Source organism: Periplaneta americana, chromosome 5 (genome assembly GCF_040183065.1).
Source record: "Periplaneta americana isolate PAMFEO1 chromosome 5, P.americana_PAMFEO1_priV1, whole genome shotgun sequence".
NCBI lineage: Eukaryota > Metazoa > Arthropoda > Insecta > Blattodea > Blattidae > Periplaneta > Periplaneta americana.
In genome coordinates, this window is record NC_091121.1 from 156624875 (window position 1) to 156633568 (window position 8694).

General features: G+C 37.9%; 2 non-coding genes across 2 annotated transcripts; one reads left to right on the forward strand and one right to left on the reverse strand.

Moving 5' to 3' along the window:
- Nucleotides 1-7076: 7076 nt before the first annotated feature.
- On the reverse strand, nucleotides 7077-7151 carry TRNAT-CGU (transfer RNA threonine (anticodon CGU)). Its single transcript is given in 2 exon segments — nucleotides 7077-7111; nucleotides 7115-7151. It is a non-coding gene; the product is annotated as a tRNA-Thr (tRNA).
- A 1066-nt stretch (nucleotides 7152-8217) lies between these two features.
- On the forward strand, nucleotides 8218-8292 carry TRNAT-CGU (transfer RNA threonine (anticodon CGU)). Its single transcript is given in 2 exon segments — nucleotides 8218-8254; nucleotides 8258-8292. It is a non-coding gene; the product is annotated as a tRNA-Thr (tRNA).
- The last annotated feature ends 402 nt before the right edge of the window (nucleotides 8293-8694 follow it).

An 8694-nucleotide genomic window follows, 5' to 3' on the forward strand; every position in this document is an offset into this window, starting at 1 on the left:
CCGGTAGAAACGGGAAAACGATTGATACGGGAACCTGTCTAAAATGAATATAAGCAGTCAAATTTACTTATAGTACACACATGTATTCATATACTAAAGAATGTGTGTTACATGAATGATTTTTTGATTAACTCACTTCATTTCTTGTTAAAAAAAAGTCACTAATTTTCATTTGTTTACTTGCACCTTTACTTTTTAAGCTAAAGAGTAGCTTCTCAATATCAATAATGTTCACTTGGTCTCTGTCGGCGATCTCGTGAGCATGTATGAACGCTCTCATGGTTTCGAACGTACTTAGTGCTTCTTGAAAACTCGGCACTGGTTTCGGATCAACTTCATCGTTATCGTCACTGTCGACTTGTCCCTCCTTCATGGAACTTCCACTCGCCACTTCCTCACACATTTCTTCCACAGACAGCACACCACATGTCGCGAGTTCTTGGTCCACAGACACATAAGCGTCGAAATCAACGCGAGCGGTTCCTGTCTCCAGCTGAGTCCAGTCTTCGTCTTCATCATTTCTGTTGTATTCCGACATGTCTGACTCTTCATTTCTGTCCCCATAACCACATTTTACGAAACAGTTCTGAATTGTGAACTGAGTCACTTGTTGCCATGCCGAAACAATAAAGTGAATGGCCTGTAGTATGTCTATCTTCATTTTTACCTCTTTCCTTTCATCCATCAAACATAAAGCCCTCTGTTCTAGCTGCTTCCTATACGCCTGCTTGAAGTTCTTTATAACTCCTAAATCAAGTGGCTGTACAACACTGGTGCAGTTTGGGGGATAAAATATCACCTTCACATTCTTCAACGAGAATGTGTCTGGAGAATGTGCAGCACAATTATCAATAAAAAGGAGGATTTTCCTGCCTTTTGTACCAAAGAATTTATCAAGAGCGTGAAGAATGTCTCTGAAAATCTCCGATGTCATCCATGCTTTGGAATTAGCATAGTATTTCACAGGTAGTTTCTTCACGTTTTTGAAACACCGTGGTTTTGCAGACTTGCCAATAACGATGGGAACTTGTTTGTCTCAGCCATCGGAGTTTGTGCACAGCAGTACAGTCAGTCGCTCCTTCGCACTTTTGCCTCCGTGGCAGGATTCTCCTTTAAGAGCCAGTGTACGGTCTGGAAGACAGTTGAAGAAGAGGCCTGTTTCATCTGCATTATAGATGTCGTACTCTTCCAGCAGCTCCGGGAGTCTTTGGAACCAGAGATCCGTGGCGTTGGTGTCCACAGCAGCACTTTCCCCAGCCAGTTTCTTAAACACCAAGCCATGGCGTTGTTTGAAACGAGAGATCCAGCCATTCAATGCAGATTGTTTCAGCTATTTTCAGAGATTTCTCCTTCAAGATGGTCCCATCAATGGGAATGCCTGATGCTCGTGCCTGCTGATACCAGGAAAAGAGGACATCTTCGACCTCGCTGTAAGTTCACTCCTTGCCTGTCTTCCTCTTTTTGGCTGCTGTACCACACTTATCAGCCTGCTGTCTGATTTATATTTTCTTTGCCATTATGCAATTTAGAGTTGAAGGTGGCAGGCCAAGACGCTTAGCTATGTCAATCCTCTTCTCCGTCTCCGTTGGATTTTTCTCCACCTCTTCTATAATACGAAGTCGTTCTTCTAAAGTCCGAACTTTTTTACACGGAAATGCCATATCTGAGAAAATCAGATTAGAAACTACCAAGTTAAAAATACGAACTGTCGAGAATCGAACACGTGTGATAGACTGCGTACACAACTTGGTGGAAGCGCGGACTGGAATGTTTTACAATAGAAAACGATCGATAGGACACATGGACCCTTCTACATTGTCTTGCCAGGCAAGCTGTGAGGAAGGTCGGTGCGTAAGCAGGCCAATAACCATAAAACTTCACAATTGGAGCTTGCAGCACAACATTCTGAAGACATCAACTGCTACAAGCATTTGTAAGCTTGTTGCTATTTCTTAAAACTGATCAATCCGGGATTTACACACTTCAGGGCTAAAAAATCTGGCCAATAGATGCGGGAAAACGATAAATCGAGGAACGATAGATGCGGGCTTTATAGTCGTAGTTTAAATAGAATATGTTCAGGGACAAACGAATTTGAATGATGGATCCGGGAAAATGATACATTCGGGAACAATAATGTAATGCTGTAATGAGAACTGATGTCTATTGTCTGTAAGAATGTTCTTAAATTGGGAGAAACTCCCTTCCACTTCACATGAAGTGATGGGGCAATACTTCAGGGATCCAATCTCAGCTGGGGACCAAACCAGTGGGAACGCAGTAATGTCAATGTCATTTCCAATCAGCAATAAGACTTGCTCCCAACCAGGATTTCTTTCCACAATTTTCAAATACTTATTTCTCATTATTTCTCCCACACAGCTTGGTATTTCTTTAAGAATAGTTTCTACTTTCTTCATAACTTGCACAGCATTGTGGAGTGGAATACTACTTGTTTCCAGTTTCGTTATGTAAGCAGGCAGCTTTCCAAAGTTTGCTTTGATTAAAGCAACATCAGATGTTAGTTTTGGGTTTTCCAGGATAATATTTGCTGCTGGATAAAAAAGAAACAAATTACAGATTAAAAAAATATCGATAGAATAGTCAATAAATTGAAATGTAATATATAATACGGATATTTAGGAACCTTTTAGAAATTTATAAGTAAATGGGCATTTACCAGTGAAATAGGCAATTATAGGCACTAAAGAATTCGCTTATAATACTCACAATGCCTTAAAATGGATATGTAACCTAAAAGCGTGCGTCTTCAGGTTAAGGATTAAAATAGGCATATAGGCATAAATTCGCAGCTTAATAATAATAATAATAATAATAATAATAATAATAATAATAATAATAATAATAACAACATATACATAAGTGTTCTGCCCAAGGGCAGGCCTTTCACTGCAAGCCCAGCATTCTCCAATCATTCTTATTTTCTGCCTTCCTCTTAGTCTCCGCATGTGATCCATATATCTTAATGTCATCTATCATTTGATATCTCCCTCTGCACCGAACTCTTCTCCCGTTCACCATTCTTTCCAGTGTATCCTTCAATAGGCAGTTTCTTCTCAGCCAGTGATCTAATCAATTCCTTTTCCTCTTTCTGATCAATTTCAGCACCATTTTTTCTTCACTCACTTTTTCCAACATAGCTTCGTTTCTTATTCTGTCTGTTCATTTCACACGCTTCATTTTTCTCGATATATCCACATCTCAAACGCTTCTATTCGCTTCTCTTCACTTCGTCAATAATAATAATAATAATAATAATAATAATAATACTTACTTACTGGCTTTTAAGGAACCCGGAGGTTCATTGCCGCCCTCACATAAGCCCGACATTGGTCCCTATCCTGAGCAAAATTAATCCATTCTCTATCATCATATCCCACCTCCCTCAAATCCATTTTAATATTATCTTCCCATCTACGTCCTCCGGCCTCCCAACTAACACTCTATAGGCCTATACATTTCTGGATTCGCCCATACGTGCTACATGCCCTACCCATCTCAAACGTCTGGATTTAATGTTCCTAATTATGTCAGGTGAAGAATACAATGCGTGCAGTTATGTGTTGTGTAACTTTCTCCATTCTCCTGTAACTTCAATCCACTCAGCCCCAAATATTTTCGTAAGCTCCTTATTCTCAAACACCCTTAACCTATGTTCCTCTCTCAAAGTAACAGTCCAAGTTTCACAACCATAAAGAATAACCGGTAGTATAACTGTTTTATAAATTCTAACTTTCAGATTTATTGAGAGCAGACTGGATGATAAAAGCTTCTCAACCGAATAACAACAGGCATTTCCCATATTTATTCTGTGTTTAATTTCCTCCCGAGTATCATTTATATTTGTCACTGTTGATCCCAGATATTTGAACTTCTCTACCTCTTCAAAAGATAAATTTCCAATTTTTATATTTCCATTTCGTGCAATATTCTGGTCACGAGACATAATCATATACTTTGTCTTTTCGGGATTTACTTCCAAACCTATCTCTTTACTTGCTTCCAGTAAAATTCCCGTGTTTTTCCTAATCGTTTGTGGATTTTCTCCTAACATATTCACGTCATTCGCATAGACAAGCAGCTGATGTAACCCGTTATAATAATAATAATAGTAATAATAATAATAATAATAATAATAATAATAATAAAAAGAAGAAGCAATAAATTTAATAATATTATAGATGAGATTAAACTTACATATATTGTTGAGAAGTTAAAGCATGTGAATCACTGTCCAAAAGAAGCGAAGCCTTAATGCGCAATAAAATTATTGGAGATGATAGATTACATGAGGTGGAGTTGGAGATTGTTTGTGGAATGATGGAGGGAAACGGGAGTACCCCGAGAAAACCTCTGCAACGTCTTTTTCCACCACAAATTCGTCATAACCTGGCCAGGGATCGAACCCGGGCCGCTTGGCTAGAAGACCAGCGCCCTAGCACTTGATCCACAGACGCGACATTTGACACATGCAAAGTTATTACCTGACAGGTGATCAGAACACAACGACTATGGTTGAAAGACTGCTTGAAAACAGACAAGTACAGTATAGTCCGTTCAACTTCCTCGTGTGCATTTCCGTGCCTTCGATGAACGTCCAACTCATCTCGAGGAAACTGAACGAACTATACTAAGGCCCGGATTTAGGTGTAGTGCCACCTATAGGCAGTGCTAAAATTTGCCGCCTCCCAACTCTCACAAAGAGTTTATGAGCAGCTATTATGAGCATGTTTAGTTTAAATTAGTTTTAAATGAAATGTTACAATTCAGAAAACAATACATCACTCGAATCAAAATACACACAACTTATTTGTGAATTATAAGACTTTTCTTCACACTTTCTTCGCAGAGGAAGCATTGATGATTCATCAAAGTCGATCTGACGAAGCACATCAGACTCGATGGAAAGAAATATATTCAAACTTATTCATTGTTGAAACAAGATTGATTTGTGAAAGGCAAGCTGTGGTTTATTTTTAAGCGTTGGTTTTGTTGGTGGCATAATTATTACGAGTATTCCTTACTTGGATAGGAAGTATAAAGTAAATTGAAAAATAAACTCCAAGGGCCGTATTCATAGACATTTTTAGCGCGGGCTTCCGGTGGATGATCAGCGTTTTTCGTATTCATAAACCAGTGTTAGCGATAGGATATGATTTGAATTCTGTACTAGTAACCAGTGGATAGCCGGGGCTAGCTTAGTACGCTCGTAGCGCGTGCTGCGGAATGTCTATGAATACCACCCCAACTCTTTGCGGAATAAAACTTTCATATCGAATTATATAGTGCACATGCTGGAAAGTGATTAAATAATATTGTTGACGGTATATTATATTGGAAATGTAACTGAGAGTTGTGGTTACTATTGATAGCGATAAATAATAATCACACATCCATTTGATTTTCAACAATGCATTCTTGTTTATTCAAGCAGTTAAATTTAAGCAGTTGATAATATAATAACGTGATGTCGGCATTACAATATAACTATGCAGCTTCGCACTTTCCTTTTACTCTCGCCACAATCACTACAATAAATCAATATCCGGCTTCCACAAGGTGTTAAAAACAGACTTAATAAAAGATTTACAAGCAAGTGTTTTAAAAACAAAATGAAAATGAAAAAAAAAAAAAAAAAAAAAAAAAAAGAGAGAGAAATGTCGCCTCCTGGAAATTGCCGTCCTAGGCAACTCCTTAGGTTGCCTAGGCCTAAATCCGGCACTGGCTATACTGTGCTCGAAGGTGAAGGGGGGAGGGAAGAAAAGTGAATGCATGGATGTTGAGAAAGCAAGGAATAAATCTGCGACTGTAACAGAAATATACAAGTCTTCGACAATTAATATCAGGTAACAACGCCGTGATGAAAATGTTAAATATTTTATTCATTCAGTTATAATCATTTGGAGCAATTGAAATCAAATCTTTGACCACTTATTTAGTTATTAGCAAACAATTGTCACCGCAGAGTAACTGAATGAAATTAACATTAAAAAAAACTAAAATTTATACATCTTGATTACACAATTTTTAACATTATATCACTTTGAAATATGTATTATATGTCTTTCTCGTGTTAAATTCTACCGTACCTGGTTACCATGTTTCGGTCTGTTATTGGCCTTCTTCAGAACTCTAACTGAAGAGGGTCAATAACAGACCGAAACATGTTAATCAGGTACGATAGAATTTAACACGAGAAAGATATATAATACATATTCCAAACTAAAATTTATTCGCCACTTTCAACGATTGAGAATAACGAATAACTTGTAATGAATGATTTTATTTGCATTGACGAATATTTCGTTATTCACGAATGAATCAATCTTAAATGAACGTTTTGATTTCATATTTATTCGAATAGTCATCTAATTGAAACAATATTCGAATAAGTCCCCTTACTGGAGCCCCCTAGTTTTTCCTTTCTTGGCGGGCACATGACAACAAACATGCGCCATTTCTCGCCCGATAAGCGCTTCTGCTTCTTTCTCTTCATGAGTCAGTGCAGACGAACTCTACTTTAATATAAGTCATCTTATTAAAATTTAATAGTTATTACCGGTTTAGAGTCATATTAAAATTTTAGTTAACTTATTTCAAAGCTAGTAAAATTCAAAATTGGACATGCTGGTTTGACCTTTCCAGTTGCCACTTTTGTTAGGATTGTGGATCAACATTATTCACAAGTATCCGGATATTCTAGGCATGTGGTCAGCATGTGTAAGTTTAACTCTTTGACATTATTTCAATATGGCAGGGAGACAAAATTTCACCTTCCTGCCAAGAAAAAGGATCAACTGAAAATATTGTAACTAGATACATTGACGTTCTTTTAAGTAGGTTACAAGAATACAAACATATTGAGAGAATGGAGAATTAAAACGTGTAAAAACTGTAGGATCCTCATATTCAGGAATAACTATGCATGTCCTAATTTAATAAACTAGACATATTACATCTAATTTAAAACATTTGAGATGTGAAAGAAGTAGTAATTATAACAGAGAAATTTAAAACCAGTGACTTAATAATTAATATTTGAGGAGAAAAATTCGCTCCGACGCCGGGGATCGAACCCGGGTCTCTTGGTTTCTACGTACCAAGCGCTCTGACCACTGAGCTACGCCGAATTCAATCCACAGCACCGGACCGAACCTTCCTCCTTCAGTGTTTCCCTTTGTGGCCGGACCCCACGTTAGGCATATACGTTGACGTTTTTTTATGTCCAAGTCAACTGCCATTATACACGGAGCGCACTCAACTGACAAGCAAACGTTCTGTTGGGGGCAGATAAAGTTAAATTTTTTCCTTACACCATATTAATAATGTCAGAAGAAGTGCTTATACAAATTTTGACCACTCGACCGCAATTACGAGGCCGTCCAGAAAGTGATTTTCCCTGGGGCCATTTATAGAAAAAAAGCACAATTGCTTGTAAATATTTATTGAAACAGATACAGCAATTGTTGCGCTATTTGTCAACATATCCCCCACTGGAATTGAGACACTTGTCATACCTTGGGATCAATTTTTGTGTCGTAGAGTCAGCCGTCTAGGATCGGAACCAGCATTTGACTGCGTCTGCACCTCTCTCTGTCGGTCCCATGATATGAGAAGTGTCTCAATTCCGGTGGAAAATATGTTGAAAAACAGCTAAAAAAATTGCTGTGTCCGTTCTAATAAATTTGTCCAATGAAATTGTGTTTTTTATGTTAACGGCCCCTGGCGAACTTATTTTTTACGGCCCTTGTAATTGCGGTCGAGTGGCTAAAATTTGTATAAGCACTTCTTTTGACATTATTAACATGGTGAAAGAAAAAAAAATAACTTTATCTGCCCCCATAAGAACGTTTGCTTGTGAGTGACTGATTGGCCGGGATTCCGCAGTTAAGTGCACAATAATCTGTACAGAAATATGCACTGCTAGCTATGAGAATATTACAGTTATTATTCTGTAGGACAAATTAATTAAAAAAAACTTTAATATTCTCATAGCTAGCAGTGCATATTTCTCTACAGATTACTGTGCACTTAACTGCGGAATCCCGCCTAAACAGTCACTCAATTGAGTGCGCCCCGTGTATAATGGCAGTTGACTTGGACATAAAAAAACGTCAACGTATATGCCTAACTTGGGATCCGGCCACAAAGGGAAACACTGAAGGAGGAAGGTTCGGTCCGGTGCTGTGGATTGAATTCGGCGTAGCTCAGTGGTCAGAGCGCTTGGTACGTAGAAACCAAGAGACCCAGGTTCGATCCCCGGCGTCGGAGCGAATTTTTCTCCTCAAATATTGTCAACATTACAGATATTATTCTGTAGGACAAATTTATATAAAAAACCTTTAATATTGACTTAATAACTAAAAATGAAAAGTACAAAATATTCCTACCATTTCAAAAATCATAAACTGTGAAGGAATTAATGTATGGTACTTGAAGTTACATCGTTAGTTTTCACTTATTTTTACACACATACTATATAAACACACACATACATACACCAAGGTTAAACATGCGGTATCAATATCACATTTTCAGAAAAGCAAACAACATTATCTTTGGCGTTTACTGACCGCCTACACTTTCCTTGACAACAGCTATTTCTGTAACATTCCGTGCACGGTATCACACGCGGTCTATTATTAGAGTCGTTATTATCCGACATGTCGCCAA